This window comes from Aquarana catesbeiana, linkage group LG08 (genome assembly GCF_042186555.1).
Source record: "Aquarana catesbeiana isolate 2022-GZ linkage group LG08, ASM4218655v1, whole genome shotgun sequence".
Taxonomy (NCBI): domain Eukaryota; kingdom Metazoa; phylum Chordata; class Amphibia; order Anura; family Ranidae; genus Aquarana; species Aquarana catesbeiana.
The window spans coordinates 207,167,390-207,189,073 of record NC_133331.1 but is presented as its reverse complement, the minus strand read 5'-3'; positions in this window follow the sequence as shown (position 1 = coordinate 207,189,073).

The following is a 21,684-nucleotide window of genomic DNA, read 5'->3' as shown; positions in this document are numbered from 1 at the left end:
TCACTGTATACACTGGAAATCAATAATTTGAAGGGGTGTGAACATCATTTTGGCCATATATTAGGTATGATGGTCCAGTATTCCCAAAATTTTAGCTACATAGTGATGTTAACAAAGGTTTAATCTGTTTAGAAGAACAAACTGTTACTTATTTAATTTTCTACTAAACTAAGCCTGTGGAATTAATAAACTACTTAACAGACAGCTGTAGGAGATAGCTGACAGCACAAACTGTCAGTATGTACCGTACTTGACTAAAGGTTTGTGGACACCTAACTATTAGACTAACTGTATAGCCAAAAGTATGTGGACACCCTTCCAATTTATTGAGCAAAGAGAAACCAAAAAAAGTATATATGGAGGAGACAATCTGTCTCAACCCCAATTCCTCTCTGAATTTCTGAATAACATCTCTCTCCCTCAATTATCAAATTCTCATCGTTCTAGCCCTGAGAAAACTTTCTCAGATGAGGAGGTAGCACAGGTGATCAAAAAAATCTCAAAAGAGGCTCTGCTCCGGGCCCAGATGGTCTTTCGAAAAGTTATTACAAATCTTTTGGCCCCCTCCTATCTCCATATCTGACACGTTTCTTTAATTCAATTCGTAAGGGTAAGCCCATTGATAGCGCATCAAATTTAACATCTATTTCAGTCATTCCTAAGCCAGGGAAAGACCCTGCAGAAGTTAGCAATTATAGACCCATTTCCCTGATCAACAACAACCTCAAGATCCTGACAAAAATATTAGCCAACAGAATGTCCACATTTATTAGTTTGTATGTGCATAAAGATTAGGTGGAGTTTATCCCAGGGAGACAAGGTGTGGACCAGATCAAGAGGGCAATAGATGTGATTTCACTCCTGCACTCTCGATGGGATGGTGGTACTCCCCAGGAAGGATTTTTACTTTCTACTGATTTACAGAAGACTTTCGATGCAGTAGAATGGCCATATCTATTTGAAGTTTTACAGAGGTGGGGCTTTGGCTCCAACATTCTGGGGACACTTCACACTCTATACTCAAATCTGTTCGCACAGGTAAGGTTGCAGGGGTGCTACTCGGTAGGGATGGGCCGAACACCCCCCTTTTCGGTTCGCACCAGAATATACCTAACAGGCAAAAAATTTGGCAGTACACACAAACACTGTTAAAGTCTATGGGACACGAACATGAATAATCAAAAGTGATAATTTTAAAGGCTTATATGCAAGTTATTGTCATAAAAAGTGTTTGGGGACCCGGATCCCTCCCCAGGGGACCCGGGTCCCCTGGGGCGGGCAATATAGATAAAACTCATTATATAGCAATATAGATAAAACTCGGCAATATAGATAAAACTCGTTGAATGAAAAAAAGAGCATGGGATCCCCCCCCCCAGTCCATTACCAGGCCTTTTGGGGGAACTAAGGGGAAGCCCGAACCAAAATTTTAAAAAAAATTGCGTGGGGGTTCCCCCAAAATCCATACCAGGCCCTTCAGGTCTGATATGGAAATTAACGGGAACCCTGCACCAAATTTAAAAAAAAATGGCATTGGGGTCCCCCTCAAAATCCATACCAGACCCTTCAGGTCTGGTATGGATTTTAAGGAGAACCCTGCGCCAAAATAAAAAAAAATGGCATAGGGGGTCCCCCTCAAAATCCATACCAAACCCTTATCCGAGCACGCAACCTGGCAGGTCGCAGGATAAAAAGGGGGGCAGAGAGAACGCCCCCTCCTGAACCATACCGGGCCACATGCCCTCAACATAGGGAGGGTGCTTTGGGGTAGCCCCCCAAAGCACCTTGTCCCCATGTTGATGGGGACATGGGCCTCATCCCCACAACCCTTGCCAGGTGGTTGTGGGGGTATGCAGGTGGGGGGCTTATTGGAATCTGGAAGCCCCTTTAACAATCACGGCCTCCCCCCGTGTGAAATGGTAATGGGGTACAAGTACCCCTACCATTTCACAAAAAAAGTGTCAAAATATTAAAAACGATAAGACACAGCTTGGGGACAAGTCCTTTATTGAAAAATAAAAAAATAAAAATGTCCCACGAAGTCCATTCATCTTCTTCTCTCATGCGCCTGGACCGAAAAAGAAACAAAAAAAACCCACAGAGACCGATCCACCTCAATGGGAGGCTCCCATGTTGTGATGCTTCTGTGCTTGTGAAGTTCTTATATAATTGAGGGTGGGGCCACATTGTGACCCCACCCCCTCTGACGCCACGGGGACTTCCCTTTGGCTTCCTGTGGCATCAGAGGGGGGCGAAGTCACCCGTTTACGTAAAAATAAGTAAAAAATAAAATAAAAGTAATAAAAAAGTAAAAATACCTTCATTTGAATTGTTTTGTAGCAAAAGCTCTAAAGACTCTATAGGAATTTTCTAGAAATAGAAAGTAGTCTAAAGAAATAGGAGATTTCAAATCAAACACTTGTAGAAATTATCAATCATAGAAATGAATTGCGGTACATTTCAATTTTTTTTTTCCGTTTTCAGATGATTTCGTAATTATACATAATACCTCTACCTGCAGGCCTAACGCTATCTTGCACCCTCACATGTATATTATGACAAAAATCTTTAAAGTGGATGTAAACCCAATGTCATCCTTTCTAAACTACTGCCATAGGGGTTATCTATAAGGATATACATGCCTCCTGCATGTATCTTTACCTGTCAAATGTCTCCCCTCTGTTATTAGACCCGAAAAACTGCATATTCTGTGGGTGGGTCTGTTGTCTGGAGCTCGGTGGGTGGAGTCGTGATGTCAGTAGACTCCCCGCCCACCTCTACACTCCTAGTCAATATTCATGTTCTCCTGTTTATTTCCAGCACTGAACTTCTGCTATGATCTCTAACATGCAGTGAAAAGACAGGAAAGTAACCACATGACTTCAGCATGCCAAATCATGCTGAGGTGTGGAACAGCCAATCCTTGCAGAGCTGCTGAAGAAAGGAGTGGGGGAGGGAATTAAAAAATAATGCCTGTGTCTTAGGCTGTCACTCACAGCAAGGGGGAGTATTTGACAAAGTTTTTCTCAGTTTGTCAAGATTTATCTCACTGAACAATAAAAGAGGATTGCTCAGAGATGGATTAACTCTGTGTGGCAAGACTGGACTCAAATGATAGGCAATCTTATACTTTACAGTATGATATATAATTTTTTTTTTTTTTTCGGGTTTACATCTACTTTAAGTAGATTAGACTTTTATTGTATATAAAAAGATCTTTTGTACCTATAATCACTAAAGCTGGCCAGAGATGGATCAAAATTCAGCCAGTTCAGCAGGGACTGACTGAATTTCCATTCATTCATGGCTGTTCCTGCTCGACAGAAGTTGATCTAATGCAAATTACTGTGAGATTACTGATCCTAGATCCTTTACCAGTAACCAATATACACTATACTGTCAATATATCTGTATCAATTTAACAGTGTTGCAATTCCTAAAACCATTATCTTGGAATATTCTGGGCCTTAATTCCAAAATCAAAAGAGCATTGATTTTTGATCACATGAAACAATATAAACTGCATAAATGTTAGTACATAGCCCTTTAACAATCTAATATTTATGACTATCATGCTACATATTCTAGCTGCTCCAGAGGGGTCCCCACTCTTGTAACAAAATTCTTAGTTAAACATCTAAATAGGGTTAAAACAGATCCACTTGGAAGATAGGTGATCTTTAACCTACAGTTCATAATATTTAATAGACATGTGCATTCATTTTCGTCCGAATGCATTTTCATCCGAATTTCAGGTATTTTCGTTATCGTTTTAAGAAACGATAACGAAAGTGCAGAGTCCGAAAAACGAAAGATCCGACATAAACAAATGCTTTATTTTCGTTTTCGTTGCTACAACAGTTCGATATAGATAGGAGATTCGACATGATGATGACAATAACAATCTGTGTCCATCAAACCTGTGGTCGAATGTGCCTAACCTTAGCTCTATTGGTCCAAGATTATTCTACATAGAGAGAAAAGATTCGACGTAGAGAGAAAAGATTCGACGTAGAGAGAAAAGATTCGACGTAGGGGAGGAAAGATTCGACGTAGGGGAGAAAAGATTCGACGTAGGGGAGGAAAGATAAATAAAAATAATGATGATGATGAATGTTATTGGCTGATTGTAACCAAAGAGGTGGAGCAGTAAAATAGCTAGAACTAAGTACACACGTACTTTGGCTTATGGTGTCTGTTGAAAGTTCTAAGAAGATTCGACGGAGCAGGTAAACTATATGGCATTGTACAGTTTAGCTGCTCCGTCGAATCTTCTTTGAACATTCGACAGACACCATAAGCCTTCAATGACAGATTCGACCTTAATTTGAAAAACGAAATAAATAAAAACGAATTTCGGGAGTAACTAAATACATTTATTTTTCAGACGAAAACGAAATTCCGAAACGAAATATTTCAGTGTGCACATGTCTATATACCATAGCTCCCAAAGGACCCTGATTTTGAGGGACTGTCGCTGATTTGGAACAAAGTCCCTTTGTCCCTCCTTCCTCCTTATTTGTCCCTCATTTTGGTCTGATCTATATAGTTGTATATAAAATGCACTACTTATCTAACAAAAAGTGTTTTACAATGCTAAACCTTTCATCCAATTTCTAATTTGCTGCATATGAAAATTCCAAAAGCCAATATAAAGGAAAATTTATGGTGAAAAAACACTTGTGGGTTTCACCAATCTTTTTTTGTATAATTCTCCTTTAAGGGGGCATGGCAGGGGATGTGTCCTATGCCTACATGCAGTGCCTTGCAAAATTATTCACCCCCCCTTGGCATTTTTCGTGTTTTGTTGCCTCACAACCTGGAATTAACATGGATTGTTTGAGGATTTGCATCATTTAATTTACAGAACCTGCCTACAACTTTGAAGATGTTTTTTTTTTATTGTGAAGCAAACAACAAATAGGACAAAATAACAGAAAAAGTCAATGTGCATAACTATTCACCCCCCTAAAGTCAATACTTTGTAGAGCCACCTTTTGCAGCTATCACAGCTCCAAATCACTTTGGATAAGTCTCTATGACCTTGCCACATCTTACGACTGGGATTTTTGCCCATTCCTCCTTGCAAAATTGCTCCAGCTTCAAGTTGGATGATTTGCACTTGTGAACAGCAATCTTTTAATCTGGCCACAGATTTTCTATTGGATTGAGGTCTGAGCTTTGACTAGGCCATTCCAACACATTTACATGTTTCCCCTTAAACCACTTAAGTGTTGCTTTAGCAGTGTGTTTGGGGTCATTGTCCCGCTGGAAGGTGAACCTCAGTCCTAGCCACAAATCACACACAGAGTGGTACAGGTTTTGCTCAATAATATACCTGTATTTAGCACCATCCATCTTTCCCTCAACTCCGACCAGTTTCCCAGTCCCAACTGTGAAAAACATCCCCACAGCATGATGCTGCCTCCACCATGTTTCACTGTGGGGATGGTGTTCTTTGGGTGATGTGATGTGTTGGGTTTGAGCCAGACATAGCGTTTTTTTTGATGGGCAAAAAGTTCAATTTTAGTCTCATAAGACCAGAGCACCTTTCTCCATACATTTTGGGAGTCTCCCACATGCCTTTTCGCAAACTCAAAACGTGCCATTTTGTTTTTTCTGAAAGTAATGGCTTTCTTCTGGCCACTCTGCCATAAAGCCCAACTCTATGGAGCGTATCGCTTTTTGTCGTCCTATGTACAGATACACCAGTCTCTGCTGTGGAACTCTGCAGCTCCTCCAGGGTTACCTTAGTTCTCTGTGCTGCCTCTCTGATTAATGCCCTCCTTGCCCTGTCCATGAGTTTTGGTGTGCGTCCGTCTCTTGGCAGGTTTGCTGTTGTGCCATGTTCTTTCCATTTGGTTATAATAGATTTGATGGTGCTCCTAGGGATCATCAAATATTTGGATATTTTTTTATAACCTAACCCTGACTTGTACTTCTCAACAACATTGTCTCTTACTTGTTTGGAGAGTACCTTGGTCTTCATAGCAGTGTCTGGTTAGTGGTGCCTCTTGTTTAGGTGTTGCAGCCTTTGGGGCCTTTCAACAAGGTGTGACTTCTGAAGCTAATTGGTTGCACCAGAGCTTTTTATGGACTTCATAACAAAGGGGGTGAATACATACGCACATGCCAATTATCCATTTTTTATTTCTGAAAAATAGTTTTATGTATACATTTTTCTAATTTTACTTCACCAACTTAGACTATTGTGTTCTGATCCATCACATCTAATTCAGATTAAAAAAACATTGAACTAAAGGCTGTAATGTAACAAAATAGGTAAAAGCCAAGGGTATGAATACTTTTGCAAGGCACTGTACTTTTGCTAATAGGTGTCCCTCATTCCCATCTCAGAAAGTTAGGAGGTATGGAAATACCATAATTAATCTTTATATCCCACAACTTTCAATAGTGTACAGATACTATCAAGACTGCTGTATTACCGATAGCTAAAAGTACTTTCTGCTGGTAGGGGCTTTAAACATTGTCTATGATGCTTATTTAGACAGACGGAGTGGCGCGCCTCAAACTAGAATCCACTTTCCAGATGATACTGTAGATGTGGCAATGAAAAAAAATCTAATATTGAGGCAAACTCTTGCCATTCTGCACATCATTCCTGGCCTAAAATACTGAAGAATGAACTTCATGTAAAGTTAAATCCCCCTATTCCATTTAACCACTTGCCTACTGACCACTTAAACCCCCCCTTCCTGCCCAGGCGAATTTTCCGCCCTTTGAATGACAATTGCGCGGTCAAGCAACACTGTACCCAAATTAAATTTTTATAATTTTTTTCACACAAATAGAGCTTTCTTTTGGTGGTATTTAATCACTATAGGGTTTTTTAATTTTTGCTAAACACACAAAAAAGTCCAAAAATGTAAAAAACAAAACAAAACTGTTTTCATAGTTTTTCATAAAATTTAGCAGACAGGTAATGTTTTTCTCCTTCATTGATGTGTGCTGATGAGCACTGATAGGTGGCACTAATAGGTGGCACTGATAGGTGGTACTGATGGGTGGCACTAATAGGTGGCACTGATGGCTGGCACTGATGGGCATTGATAGGTGGCACTTAAGGGCACTAATAGGTGGCACTGATAGGTGGTACTGATGGGTGGCACTGATGGCCACTGGTAGGTGACACTGATAGGCAGCACTGATTATGAGGCACTGATGTGCGCTGATTGGCAGCACTGATTGGCACTGATAGGTGGCATTGGTAGGTGGCACTGGTGGGCACTAATAGGCAGCACTGATTTGCACTGGTAGATGGCACTGGTGGGTACTGGCAGGTGGCATTGGTGGGCAGAGATGAGGCGGCGGTGGCTCTCCGTGTTCGGGACCGATGTCCCTCTGACCGAAGCCGGTGATCTTTTTTTTTTTTCTCCTTACGCTGACAGCCGATTACCGACTCTGTTTACATTATGTGATCAGCTGTCATTGGCTGACAGCTGATCATGTGGTAAAGGATCGGCCCCTTACTCTGATCTATGATCAGCCGAGTCTCGTGGACTCGCTGATCACAGAGCGTGCTGTGTGTGTCCTGCAGGGGGCGTGCAGGCAGCTCATGCATTGGAGGGCATACATGGATGCCCTCCCTGCAATTCAGGCCCATGCTGTAGCGGTCTTTCAGCTATAGCAGTGGCGCAAAGGGGTTAATGCTACTGGAAAGAAAATACCTCATAATGTCTTTTTTTCCCCACAAATAGAGCTTTCTTTTGGTGGTATTTGATCACCTCTGCGGTTTTTATTGTTTGCACTATAAACAAAAAAAGAGCGACACTTTTGAAATAAAAAACAATATTTTTTACTTTTTTGTTATAATAAATATCCCCAAAAAAAACCCCCAAAAACGAATTTCCTGACAGACTCCATGGCAGCCTACATGTCTGTTAACCCCGCCTCCTCTCCAATGCTATAGGACCCCATTCCCATAAATGAGCACTCACCACTAGATACTGTGTTCCTTTTTTGTCCTCCTCCAATGGACCTACACATGCTGTTCGCGTCCGATCGGATGGATCCAAGATGTTGGCATACCTCATGCGGTGCAGCTCAGAGTCCAACCATGGGCGGGCGAGTAGCTTAAGAGGCTGGAGTAGTACCCCTATGGTGGATGGATGGACGCATCAATGGCTGGCAAGGTCTGCAACGATTTTTGTTCTTCCTCCATGGCAGTTGTCTCTGTGTAGTCTGTTTTTCCCCACTAAAAGTTTTCCAGTTCACTTATTGCCTTATCTGCCCGTTATTTGGCCGCTTTACCCCTCATGGCGGCTGGAGCGCTTGTGCGTTCTAGCTCGCCACGGCACTTCCGGGTTGCGGCCGTCCCCGCTGTTTGCGCATGCGCAGTGGCCTCCTCGGGATCGAGGCTTGGTCCGCGTGTGCACAGAACGGCGGATCGCTTGGTGGCCGCACATGCGCAGTAGGGCCACCGCCCCACAGTGCAGGCGCGAGGTGGGGGTGATGACGTCACGGGCGGGGATTTTAAAAACTGCTCCCAGCTCCTACCTAAATGGGAACTCCCTGGCAGTGAGAGGGAGCAGAGCGGTTTTCCCCAGCCCTGGTCTGTGATTCTGCTCAGGTGAGTGCCTACTAATCATAATAAATACAGAGATATATATATTTTTATGTTTTTTTCTGGAGAATGGATGTTTGCCCTATTTGGGACATGATTTTTTGTTTAACAAAATTAAAAAAAGAGAACAATTCTTCATTTATGTACTAATCTCTAAAAAAAAAAAAAAAAGAATATATATATATATATATATATATATATATATATATATATATATATATATATATATATATATATATATATATATATATATATATATATATAGGTGTATATATATATATATATATATAGGTGTATATATATATATATATATATATATATATAGTACTTAGTATGTGTATGTATATATATATATTTTTTGTTTTTGTTTCAGGGGGCAAGATTGTTTTCTAAATCCCCTCACTGGTGCCTTGACTTTTCAGGCCATTATTGACTGCAGACCACCCGTATTGTGTCGCTCTTTGTCCAGAAATCATGGACTGGTCACCACCTTTAAGTGGCCAGCCCTCACGCACAAGGTATGTGCTTGAAAGCGGTTGAGGTACAGTCGCAAATACTTGCGTTTTCTGATGTCATGTCTCGCCCCTCCCTTCGTTTTCTTTATCCAGCCCTTCTAGATCGGACCCTCAGATCGTGGTCCAGAATGACAGAGACCTTGCCAGGCCACAATAACACTCATCATCTAGATCCAGACGAGACTCCCCATCTGGAACTCACCACCAGAGGAGATGTTCCCATTCTCCCTCCAGACACTGCTCCCACCGCCATGACAGCCGCTCTGATCGAAGAGCCTGCTGGGGATGTGGAACACGAGTTCCGGAGGGTAAGTCACTGTGTGACCGTTGCTATGCCCGTGCGGTTAGGGAAAAAGAGAAAGAAAACCAGCGTTTGGAGTCTCTTGTGAAACGTGTGGTGCAACAATCCCTGAAAGAGATGGATACCCCCCACACATTGAGCCAGTCTACTACTTTGTCTGGCCCTCCAGCTGATGAGGCCCGGGCACTTCCCAGCCCTACATTGCCTCTCTTGACTCTTCGGATGATGAACCTCAAGGAGAAGAGGACATTGGAGGCTTTGACTTCAGTATGGTTTCGCCATTAATCAAGGCAATCAAGGAGGCCCTTAAGTGGGAAGACTCCTCCACCCCCCCCAGCCAAACAGAAAAAGTTCTTTAAACATCTGGGGAAGAAACGCTCAAACTTTCCGCTCCTTTCTGAATTAAAGGACATCATTGATGAGGAATGGAGTAAGACAAGCAAGAAGTCCTCCATGTCAAATAAAACCTCCAGATTATACCCCTTCAAGCCAGAAGAAGTGAATTATCTGGAAAATGCTCCCACTGTGGACGCAGCCTTAATACGTCTGGCCAAACATGTTACTCTCCCTTTGGAAGATGCGGTGTCCTTCAAGGATGGTCTTGAAAGAAGGATAGATCAGGAATTTAAGAAAATTTACGGGCTTGCCGGCATGGCCTGTAAACCGGCCCTGGCACTAGCGGCCATGTCGAAGGCCATGGAGGCCTGGACGGAGAATGTAGATGTTTCGGAGGAGCTGGCCAGAAGTTTAACAGCTGCAGAACTAAAACTAGCAGCAGTCTTCCTGGGGGAGGTGTCTATTGATTTGATCCGCCTACTGGCACGAATCATGTTATCATCAGTCACGGCCAAGCGGGCTTTATGGTTTATCCTTGGCTCGCCGACCCGGTCTCCAAGCAAGCCCGGTGTAAAATCCCCTTTGTGGGGTCCTCACTGTTTGGCAACAAATTAGATGATAGCCCATAGCCCATAACACAGGCTACGGGCGGTAAGTCAGGCTTCCTCCCCCAGGACTGGCGTCTGCTTGGACGGAAGAAACCCCAGTATAGAAGACGCAGCCTGGAGTGATCCAGAGAAGCACGCTCATACAAGCCTGGCCGGGACTTCAGGAAAAATTGGAGCAGAGGGCAGGCATCCTTTCATAAGCCCGCTAAAGACCAGACATCCAGTGGATGTGAGCAGGCCAAGTCCTTTTGAGATTGTGCCCGCCCCGGCGGGTCGGGTGGGGGCTCGTCTGCTCCTCTTCCGGAACGTCTGGGTGGCCTCAATCTCGGACTGGGTTGTAAGGACAGTCACGTCAGGACACAGATGGGCCTTCTCTTCCCAGATTCGTTCCCATTCTACTTCCTTGTTCAGAGGAACAGAAACAAGTGTTACTGTCCTACGTGGACTTGCTGAAGACTCAGGGAGCAGTTGTACAAGTCCCAAAGGACGAATGATTCCAGGGTATATACTCCCCTCTCTTCCTGGTTCAAAAGAAGAGTGGCTCTTGGCGCCCAGTCATAGACCTGACCTACCTCAACAAATTCATAGAGCACAGAAAGTTCAAAATGGAAACCCTGTCAACCATCCAGCAATTCATACAGCCAGGTGATTGGATGATTTCAATCGACTTAAAAGACGCTTATTTCCATGTCCCGGTGGAAAAAGAATTTCACAAATATCTCAGATTCCAAGTCGGGCAAGATCACCTACAATTTATCTGCCTCCCCTTCGGGCTGACAACGTCCCCCCGGGCCTTTTCAAAGGTTCTCCTGGCCACAGTGGCTTTCATCAACTAAAAGGGGTACATCTTTACCATTACCTCGACGACCTCCTAGTGTTGTCTCAAAACAGAGAGCAGTTGCTGGTCCATCGGGAGCAAGTGATCTCCACCCTGTCCAGCTTCGGGTGGCTTTTGAACCTGGGAAAAAGTTATCTAGATCCAGTTCAACGTCTAATATACTTAGGGGATCAGTTCGACACAGTGGAAAACACCATCTTCCTTCCAATAGAGAAGATCCCGACTGTTCGAGACAGAATTTCTCGGGCCCTATACACCCCACGTCTGAAAGCCTGCCAGTGCCTGGAGATTGTCGACACAATGGTCTCCACGACTCCCATGATCAAATGGGCCTTGTGGAGGTTACGCCCTTTCCAGTCAGGTTTCCTCAGGCAATGGAAGTTGAGAGACAAGAATCAAATCATCCACATAACTACGATGATGAGGAACAGCCTCTTCTGGTGGCTTCAATGCAAGAAACTTCTGAATTGCCACTCCATCGCTCCCATCTCCTGGGTCACGGTCATGACCGACACCAGCTGTACTGGTTGGGGAACCCTCTGTGGATCGAACCTCGCGCAGGGCAAGTGGGACAATCACCTCCCCGATCCGGGCTCGAACATCCTGGAACTTCGAGCGGCCTGGTGTGCTCTCCAGTCCTTCTCTCACCTTCTGAAAGGGGAGTCGGTGTTATTAAGGATGGACAACACCACGGCGGTCTCCTATGTGAAAAGGCAATGGGGTACTCGGGGCTCCACACTCCTTCGAGAAGTCGAACCCATTCTATCATGGGCACAGCAGAATCTATCCAACATCTCAGCAGTCTTCATCCCAGGAGTCCAGAACACTCAAGCGGACTTCCTATCATGTACTCAGTTGGACAACAACGAGTGGTCCCTTCATGCACAGACATTCAAGTGTATCCTGTCACTGGGAATTGATCCCGAAGTAGATCTGTTCACTTCCCCCTGCAACTTCAAGGTGAAGAAATTCTACACCCGAGGCCGTTGCAGCCAGGCCTTGACGGATCAGTGGAGGTTCAGGAGGGCGTATGCCTTTCCCCCACTTCCAGTTACTTATCCAACTCAGTTTCCGGGACCCGGTGCCTCTCCCTCTCAGGCCGGACCTTCTTTCTCAGGGGACAGTCCTACACCCTTGTCTGGCAGTACTGAGACTGATGGTCTGGTGGTCTGGTTCTTGAGAGGGAGAGGCTAGAATCCCTTGGCTGTGCCTCAAGAGTGATCTCCACCCTTATGAGCTCAAGAAGATCAAGCACAAATAAGGTGTATGGGAGAATCTGGACCAAATTTGTGGAATTTTGCTCTTCCATGCATATGTTTTTCAGACATCCGGAAGTCCAGGATTTTCTCAGCTTCCTTCATACTGGTCTAGATCTACCCTTATCTATCAGCTCTCTTAGGGTCCAAGTGTCTGCTTTGTCGGCCTTCTCCGGTACTTCATGGGCGGTTCATCCCTTAATTTGGCAATTTTTCCGTGGAGCTTCAAGGCTCAAGCCCCAAAGAAAACCAAGGTTTCCTAAGTGGGACCTTCCACTTGTCCTCGACTCAATCTCTGGACTCAGTACCATGGGGCCCTCCCCGCTCTTCATCAAGGACTTTTCAGCAAAAGTAGCCTTTTAAGTAGCCGTCACCGTCTAGTAGCCGTCATGAAGAACCCTTCTTGACATTTTTCCCGGTTCTCATCCCCATGCTGGGTTCAAACCCGAAAGTTTCTTCGGTGTTCCACGAGAATCAGTAGATCGTCTTACCTACATTCAGGTCCCGGGGTCCACTGAAACTCACCCCCTGGATGTAGGTGAAGCTATAAAGGAATATCTATGAATTACTTCTCCCTTTAGACGTTCTGATCACCTCTTTATCACCTCTTTATCTTGCATTCTGGTAGCAATAAAGGGAAGAAAGCCTCAACGAGGACACTTGCGACCTGGATCGTGCAGACCATCCAACAAGCATACAGGGCTAAGGGCTTGGCTCCTCCAGAGGCAGTGACAGCTCACTCCACCAGGGGAATGGCAGCCTCGTGGGCGGCGGCCCGACATGTGGCTCCAGACACCATTTGCAAAGCGGCCTCCTGGACCTCTATTAATACATTCATGTCTCATTACTGCATAGAGCCTGCTTCACTGTCTTCTGTAAACTTTGGTTTGAAAATCCTATCGGTTGATAGGACAAATTAAAATTATGTTTTGTTCAGCATACCCCCCCTGTGTGGTTGGCTAGTTATTTCCCACACGTAGGCTGCCATAGAGTCTGTCAGGAAAAAGGAAAATTTATTATCAAATACTTACCCTAATTTTCCTTTCCTGATGGACTCCATGGCAGACGGAGTTCCCACCCATCGGTCAAAGAGTAAGCTAGTTACGGAACACAGTATCTAGTGGTGAGTGCTCATTTATGGGAATGGGGTCCTATAGCATTGGAGAGGGGATTAACCCACACATAGGCTGCCATGGAGTCCATCAGGAAAGGAAAATTCCGGTAAGTATTTGATAATAAATTTTCCTTTTTTGGCATCAGTTTAGGCCAATATGTATTCATCTACATATTTTTGGTAAAAAAATCGCAATAAGCGTATATTGATTGGTTTGCACAAAAGTTATAGTGTCTACAAAATAGGGGATAGATTTATGGCATTTTTTTTCTTTTTACTAATAATGGCAGTGATCAGTGATTTTTAGCGGGACTGCGACATTGCGGCAGACAGATTGGACACATTTGACACTTTTTTGGGACCAGTGACATTTATACATCCATCAGTGCTATAAAAATGCACTGATTACTGTATAAATGACACTGGCAGGGAAGGGGTTAACACTAGTGGTGATCAAGGGGTTAAATGTGTTCCCTGGGAGGTGTTTCTAACTGTGGGGGGAGTGTACTGACTGGAAGAGGAGAGAGATCGCTGTTCCTGATCACTAAAAACAGAGGCTCTCTCTCTACTCCCTTGTCAGAATGGAAATCATTGACAGATCCCCATTCTGGCTCTCTGTGGAGCGATCACGGGTGTCAATATACTGCGGCAGGTAGCAGGGGGAGCTGATGCGCTTGGCCGGCAGCCACAATGTCTGCTGACCACGTGCGATTCAAAAAGTTCTCCAGGCTGCAGCAGATAAGGGTCTGCCTTATGATGTGCAGCTTATGGATCATTTTCTTTGACATTGCTGCAGTTTGGAGCTAGGACGAGCTCCCTGTCTCTGCCTCACTCACAGCAGTCTAGCTGGACTTTGGCAGGCCATACATGGGTTGAATTTTGAAAGAATTTTTCTTTTTAAAATCTTATCTAAGTATTTTCGTTTGAATTTCGCACCATTAGTGGGCTGCAGCAACAGCCAATTTTCGTGCAGTGATCAAATTTGAGTAATCGGGCATGTTGGAAATTTTTTGAAAAATAATCGATTTTCTAATCAACGATGGGATAATCGTGCGAAAAATGTAATCGAATAAGAAGAGCGCATGAGTGCAAGAAAATAAAATTCCCAGAAAGAAAAGAAGATTCCCAGCCATGAAAATTCTTTCCTGTAGCAACAGGAATTGAAATTGAAGGCTTGGTTGAATTTTGAAATCAATGGTGGCACCATCGGATCACAAAATGCACAAAATTTCAGATTTTTAAAAGAAAATTCTTTCGAAATTTGACCATGCACAAAATTTCTGATTTTCAAAAGAAAACTCTTTTGAAATTCGACCATGGAGATTTAAATTGTCACTGACCACCAATGACTGTGGGATTGGTTTGGAGGGTTCAAAATGCCACTGATCATCAATGTTTTGTGATGGTTGTTGGGAGGGCGGTTTACGTTGCACTGACTGCCAATGATGGTGGTGTGTGTGGGGGGGGGTTGGTTAAAAGCTCTAACCAACAAAGGTTGTGGGATTGTTTTAGGATGTATTAAAGTGTCACTGACCACCAGTGACTATTGGATAGTTTGGGGGGTGGCTCTAAACCAATTTTTTCATTTTCACACATTGCCATGAAATTACTTCAAACCTCCAGAACAATATTGATTCTCTGAAATCAAAGACCCTGTAAAATAAAAAGATAATTTTTAAAAAATTGTTTATGTTTCAAGATATTTGCACAAACTATAATAAAATGAGTTTTAGTGCAAACACACACAATGTAAAATAAACAAGATGTGATTGTGTTGAGTAAACGGATGCCTAATATATCAAATCTTCAACTTCAATACAGGGCACATGCACCGCCTTCCCGTCCAGGCCAATTTTCAGCTTTCAACATTGTCACACTTTGAATGCCAATTGCAGGGTCAGATAACACTGTACCCATATGAAATTGTTATAATTTTTTTCACACAAATAGAGCTTTCACTAATCACCACTGGGTTTTTTTTTCATTTTTTGAAAATGTGAAAAAAAAAGGTTTTCTTTGTTTCTGTTTTAAATAATCTTTACTCATAGATTTAGGCCAAACTGTATTCTGCTACATTTCTTTGGTGAAAATAACCCAAATCAGTGTTTATTATTAAGTCTGTAGGAAATCCCCTTTTGACTCCTTTTTGGAAATTAATATTTCGTAAGAGTGAGTTTTTTTTATTATAATTTTTGTCACTTTTTTTGGAAAATGAAGAAATTTTAAAAAATTGTTTTTTTTCACAATTTTTTGTTACATACTGTCACATGTGCAGTATATGCGTCTTCATATAATGAGTGTGGTAGTGATCACATACACTGACTGGTGACAGTATGTAAAAAAATAAAATAAATACTTGTTTAAAATGTTTAGCATTTTCTTTCTTTTTTATTACTTTTGTTTCTTTGTTATTTTTTTTAAAACAGTGTGAGCGGAGCAATACAGGGTTACCATAGTAACATTGTACTACTCTGGGGAAGTGATCAGGATTTTTTTTTACACACTATGACTGCTTATACCAGTGAGTTGCACTGGTATAAGCAACCATTTTTACTGAATGAAATTGATTCATTACATAGTTATGCCGTGCACACACGGTCGGATTTTCCGACAATAAATGTTCGAAGGGAGCTTGTTGTCAGAAATTCCGACCGTGTGTAGGCTCCATCGGACATTTTCCGTCGGAATTTCCGACAAACCACATTTGAGATCTGGATCTCAAATTTTCCGACAGCAAAATTTGTTCTCGTAAATTCCGATCGTGTGTACACAATTCCAACACACAAAGTTCCACGCATGCTCTGAATCAATTACGAGACGGAAGCGCTCGGTTTGGTAAAACTAGCGTTTGTAATGGAGATAGCACATTCGTCACGCTGCAAATTTGAAAATCTTTTAATGCAGCGCATTCTCTTCTTCTTTATAATGCTAGAATAATGAAGTCGTTTTGCTGCTGACAACCTGATTTCTTTATTATTTCTCGAGATCTCATGAATAATTTTTTTTTTATCCAGATGTCCTGTTTTTTTTGTTTTTTTTTATATTGATCTCCATATTTTTTTCTTTCATTTTGTGTCAAGTTACCACAACACCAGTATTATCTTGTATTTTTTAACCTCAAGGAGGTTGGTGTTGGTGTCCCTTGTTAACCTGACACTGTATTTTTGAGATGTACCTGCCTACTCACAAACAAACTATCCTTTTTTAATTAAAACGTATTTATTGTGAAAAATAAATAGCCATTTATTATGGGTCATAACAAAATAAAGAGGAAGGCAACACTGGAGAAGCTGGTGAAATTTGCAAAGCCTTTGCCCCCCAGGACAAACATCAATTATTTTACAGTCAAAATTGTTGGCCTGAGGAGTCCTTATAATAGTGAGCACAATCCGATCCAGGGCTACAAAAGATCAGGAACAGCAGCAGATGACATATCTGTCCCCAGGCTGTGGTCTTACCACAGCCTGCGTCTTTTGTCATATCAGACTGAACCCAGGCCATCACTTTCTTGTCTTCCTTCCACGCTTCCTTCCACGCTTGCTTCCAGGCTGTGGCTCTGGTGTTGTAGTTGTGGCAGGAGGTGGAGGAGGAGGACCATGGTTGAACTCACAAACGTGGCTTTGGCTTGTGGGTTCGCCCCTCAACCCCTTATTTAGGGCTTGTAATATAACTTCCTCACATAAGAGGCATTGACCCTCCTTCATTTCCTGCATTTTGCGGGCTGCCATGTAGGCATAGTCATCTTGATTATTGGGGCGCAGTAGCCTTCCGAAATAGGTCAAGTGCTGCCTCCTCCAGGTTACTCCTCTTCCTGGGACTTTTTTTTGGAAGGCTGCGGGGAGGGACCTGGGATTCTGGCAGGCTACTGGGCCCGTCCACCTCCTGGCTGCCACTTACCCCTGCCACCTCCTGGCTCCCACTTACCCCCGCCACCTCCTGGCTGCCACTTTCCACGGCCTCCTCCTGGCTGAGACTTTCCTGTGTATGAAAAAGGGACATAGTTCTAGTTTTTGGTTCATCAGTCACACACAATTTTCAGCTCATGACTGTTGCAAATTAAATGTCTATTTACCACTACTGTCTATTGATATGTAAAACACTTAGTAAAATCATAAATTACTGATCAATAATAACATCTAGTAACCTCATTAATGATTTGATTAGAAATTTGTTGAACAATGCTATACCTGGCTCAAGCTGGGCTCCTCCACTTCTTCCTGGGTGGAAGGCCCAGGTTGGACGTCGGAAGGCTCAGCTAAGGTGAAAGGAAGCCTTGAAGGATGACTGGAGAGTGCTGGCCTGGGTTCAGTCTGGCCTGCCAGAAAATGCAGTCTGTCATAGTACCACAGCCTAGGTACATAAATATCATCTGCTGCAGCTCTTGATCTCTGGGAATCCTGGACCTTCTTGTGCTCCCTTTTATTAGTGCTCCTCATGCCACCAATTAGGTCCTTCAAATAGGGGATGTCTGCCGTGGGGATCACCGGCTTCACAAATTCCAGCAATTGATTCAGCGCTGCCTTGCTCTTTGGTTTATTGTTATAAAAGGGGTGGTTTATCTGCCACAGACAGGGCAGCTCCCTGTACATATCAAGGAATATGTGGATAAAGTCCTCATCATCAATAGATCCATTTTCTCTGCAAGACACAAGACAAACCCTAATGTCAGGCTAAACTCTCCTAATCTTGTCCCAATATAGGCCTCAATCTAGAAGCAGTATAGGCCACTGATGCACCAAGTTAAACTTGTACCTTCGTTAGAACGATTGGCTCTTCAACTACACCTTCCTCCTCTTACAGATTGTATGTACGACGCACGCGTGTTACGCTTTATATACACTGCGAATGCGTGAAACTCCGCCTGCCCGTGACGTTCTTTCTAGTCTATTCCCTGCCCCTTGTCTTTCGGCGCAGTGGGAGAGCACATGGCGGAGAAAGAGCAAGTGCATTCAGACAGCAGCAGCAATGAAAGGCCAGAGCCACGAACGTCCCAATCCCGGTGGAGATTTAAGGCCTCAAATATGTCCTTTATAGAAATGGTGGGGATGGTGGACATCTTGAAGAGGGCCGACTATGATGGAAAGCATGGACCTTACCCAAATCCAAATGTTAGAAAGGCCAAGATCATGACTAAAGTTATGAAAAGTCTGCACAGGAATTTTGGGGTACGACGATCCAAGGATCAATTGAGGAAACGCTGGTCGGACCTGAAATTGAGGGAGCAGGATCACAACAGAAAGATCAAGAGAGTTCTTCAAAAAAGTAGTTGTCGTGTGTTCCTATTATTATTATTACTTGCATGCTGCTCCATGTGCTTTTCTTTACTGTTGTACAGTTTAAAATGGCAACTTTCAGGTTCGTGGGCACAGTAATCGTTCGTAGTAAACATTGCTCGTTCACCCACTAATACAATGTTTTTGGCAGATCCAGGTTAACTACTTTTGTTCAGGTCTATTTATATGAAAAGAAGTTTATGACATTGTTGTCTAGATGGGTTTGTACTAGAATGAAATGCCAACTTGATTCAGTGTAAGGAGAGGACACTCAGCAGCTGTTTACACATCTGGATGCAGAAGCACTAGTGTGGGACACCAGAACAAACTTTTTAGGGTGGCCCACACAGGTGCTCCAGTGGATACAAGGGGTGTCTCCATGTGTGAAAATTGTACAAAAAAGGTAAGTATTCCAGCTTTAGAAAGGGAAAAAAAAATGTCTTCAGCTTGTAACTCTGCCAAAAAAAGACAATTGTAAGACACTTCCAAGCAATGTTTCATATTACTATTTCTCGCCTCAGATATCTGTGTGCTAAGTATACCTTTTTTTTATTCATATAGGGGAGAAAAGACTCGGGACATCTGAGGACACCAGGGACCCCAACCTCCTAAAGAAAAGCAAATCCCCACACCACAAGCAGAAGATGTGGAGGAAGGAGAGGTGTATGAATTGGGTGAAATAGTGACCACAACAGGTGAGTGTCTGAGACCACAGCTTCAGGTAATAGATGGATGCCTGCATATTTCTAATACATGGTGTGTTTTTTTATTTTAGGTGATGTGGATGTTTTGGAAGAAGAATCTCAATTCACAAGTGCAAGTGCAAGTGCACACATCCTCATCGGGGAGATCATGGCGTGCAATTGTGATTTACAGAAGATCAAGGAAGACATCAATGATGTGGAAAAAAGACTCAAAAACATCATTGATGTTTTAGGCATAATCTAAAACACCCCAAAATTCTTCTAGTTTGTTTGGATTTTTATTATTTTCACACATTTTAAATATTTTTTAGAAAGCCAAATTTTGAAGATGCACACAGTGTGTCAACGTGTGCTATCTGCCATCACGGGATATCAAGGTACGCGTTTTGGGGTTGCAACCCCTTCCTCGCAACTAAAGTAGATGAGAGGAAGGGGTTGCACCCCCGAAACACGTCCATTGATCCCCCATGATGGGAGCTTGCACATGTTGACATTAGGCATGGGATCAGGAGGGAAATCCCCATTTTGACTCTCAATTTATGTGCATCTTCAAAATTTGGCTTTCCCAGGGGTGACATAACCCCATCTGTTGAAGGCAATATTAACACAGTTTGCACATACTAATGTCTGATATTGCCTTCACTTTGTCAAAGTTGAACTTTATAAGTTCCTGAGTTGTGTATTGTTTTATGGTTTTAAACATGCCCGTTTTAACACAAAAAAGGCTATTTGTACTGTCAAAAACAACAATGTTATTACTAAAATATGTTGGTTTGTTCAAAAACCCTTTTCAAGCACAAAAGTAAAGAGTTTTCTACTCAACAATGTGTGGCTTCTTCTTTCGATGCTCAATATCATTTTTTGGACTAAGTTGTTGGTTGCTAAAGACAAAACTGAAGGGAAAATGCCCCAAGAACAAGCAGGAACTGAAGACAGTTGCAGTAGAGGCCAGGCAGAGCATCACCAGGGATGAAACCCAGCGTCTGGTGATGTCTATGCGTTCCAGACTTCAGGCTGTAATTGACTGCAAAGGATTTGCAACCAAGTATTAAAAAGTGAAAGTTTGATGGATGATTGTTAATCTGTCCTATTACTTTTGGTCCCTTAAAAAGTGTGAGGCACATATACAAACTGTTGTAATTCCTACACCGTTTACCTGATTTGGATGTAAATACCCTCAAATTAAAGCTGAAAGTCTGCAGTTAAAGCACATCTTGTTTGTTTCATTTCAAATCCATTGTGGTAGTGTATAGAGCCAAAAAGATTAGAATTGTGTCGATGTCCCAATATTTATGGACCTGACTGTATTTTATACGGACCTCTCATGCACTTTGAGGGGGGGCAAGCACTGAAAACCAGATACAAACCCACAAGCACAAACTGAAGAGCAGTAACTATCGGAAAAGCACGAGGCTGAAAAGCGCGAATTGTCTCTCACCAAACTTCTACTAACACAAGATTAGCAGAAGGAGCCCAAAGGGTGGTGCACTGGCTACTGAACTTCCCTTTTCTAGTGCCGTCATACGTGTTGTACGTCACCGTGTTCTTGACGTTCGGAAGTTCTGACAAGATTTGTGTGACCGTGTGTATGCAAGACAAGTTTGAGCCAGCATCCATCGGAAGAAAACATGGATTTTGTTGTCGGAATGTGCGATCGTGTGTACGCGGCATAAGTCAGGTTGAAAAAAGACACAAGTCCATCTAGTTCAACCATAAAAAAATATAAATAAATAAATAAAATAAAAAATATCATACAATCCCATATACCCAATCCTATATCTGCAGTTGATCCAGAGGAAGGCGAAAAAAAAACCCCAGAAAAGCAGGATCCAGTTTGCTACAGCAGGGGAAAAAATTCCTTCCTGATCCCGGAAAGGCAATCAGATTTTCCCTGGATCAACTTTGCCTATGAAGGAATGGCGCTCCCCCATGCTCCAGTGGTGAACTATCCTTTGGCATCATCACATCCAATGCAGGCCTATGGTCTTGAGGTTCTAGTGCGGAGGATTTGCAGACTTACTGGTTGGATCACCAGATGAAAATGAAAGAAAGATAAAAAAAGAAAACAAATGCAGCCATCACATCTAAGAATTGGTCTATTTGGAGTCCTTGCTGTATCCTTCGGTTCATGCTGTAGGCGGTCCAGAGCGCCAGT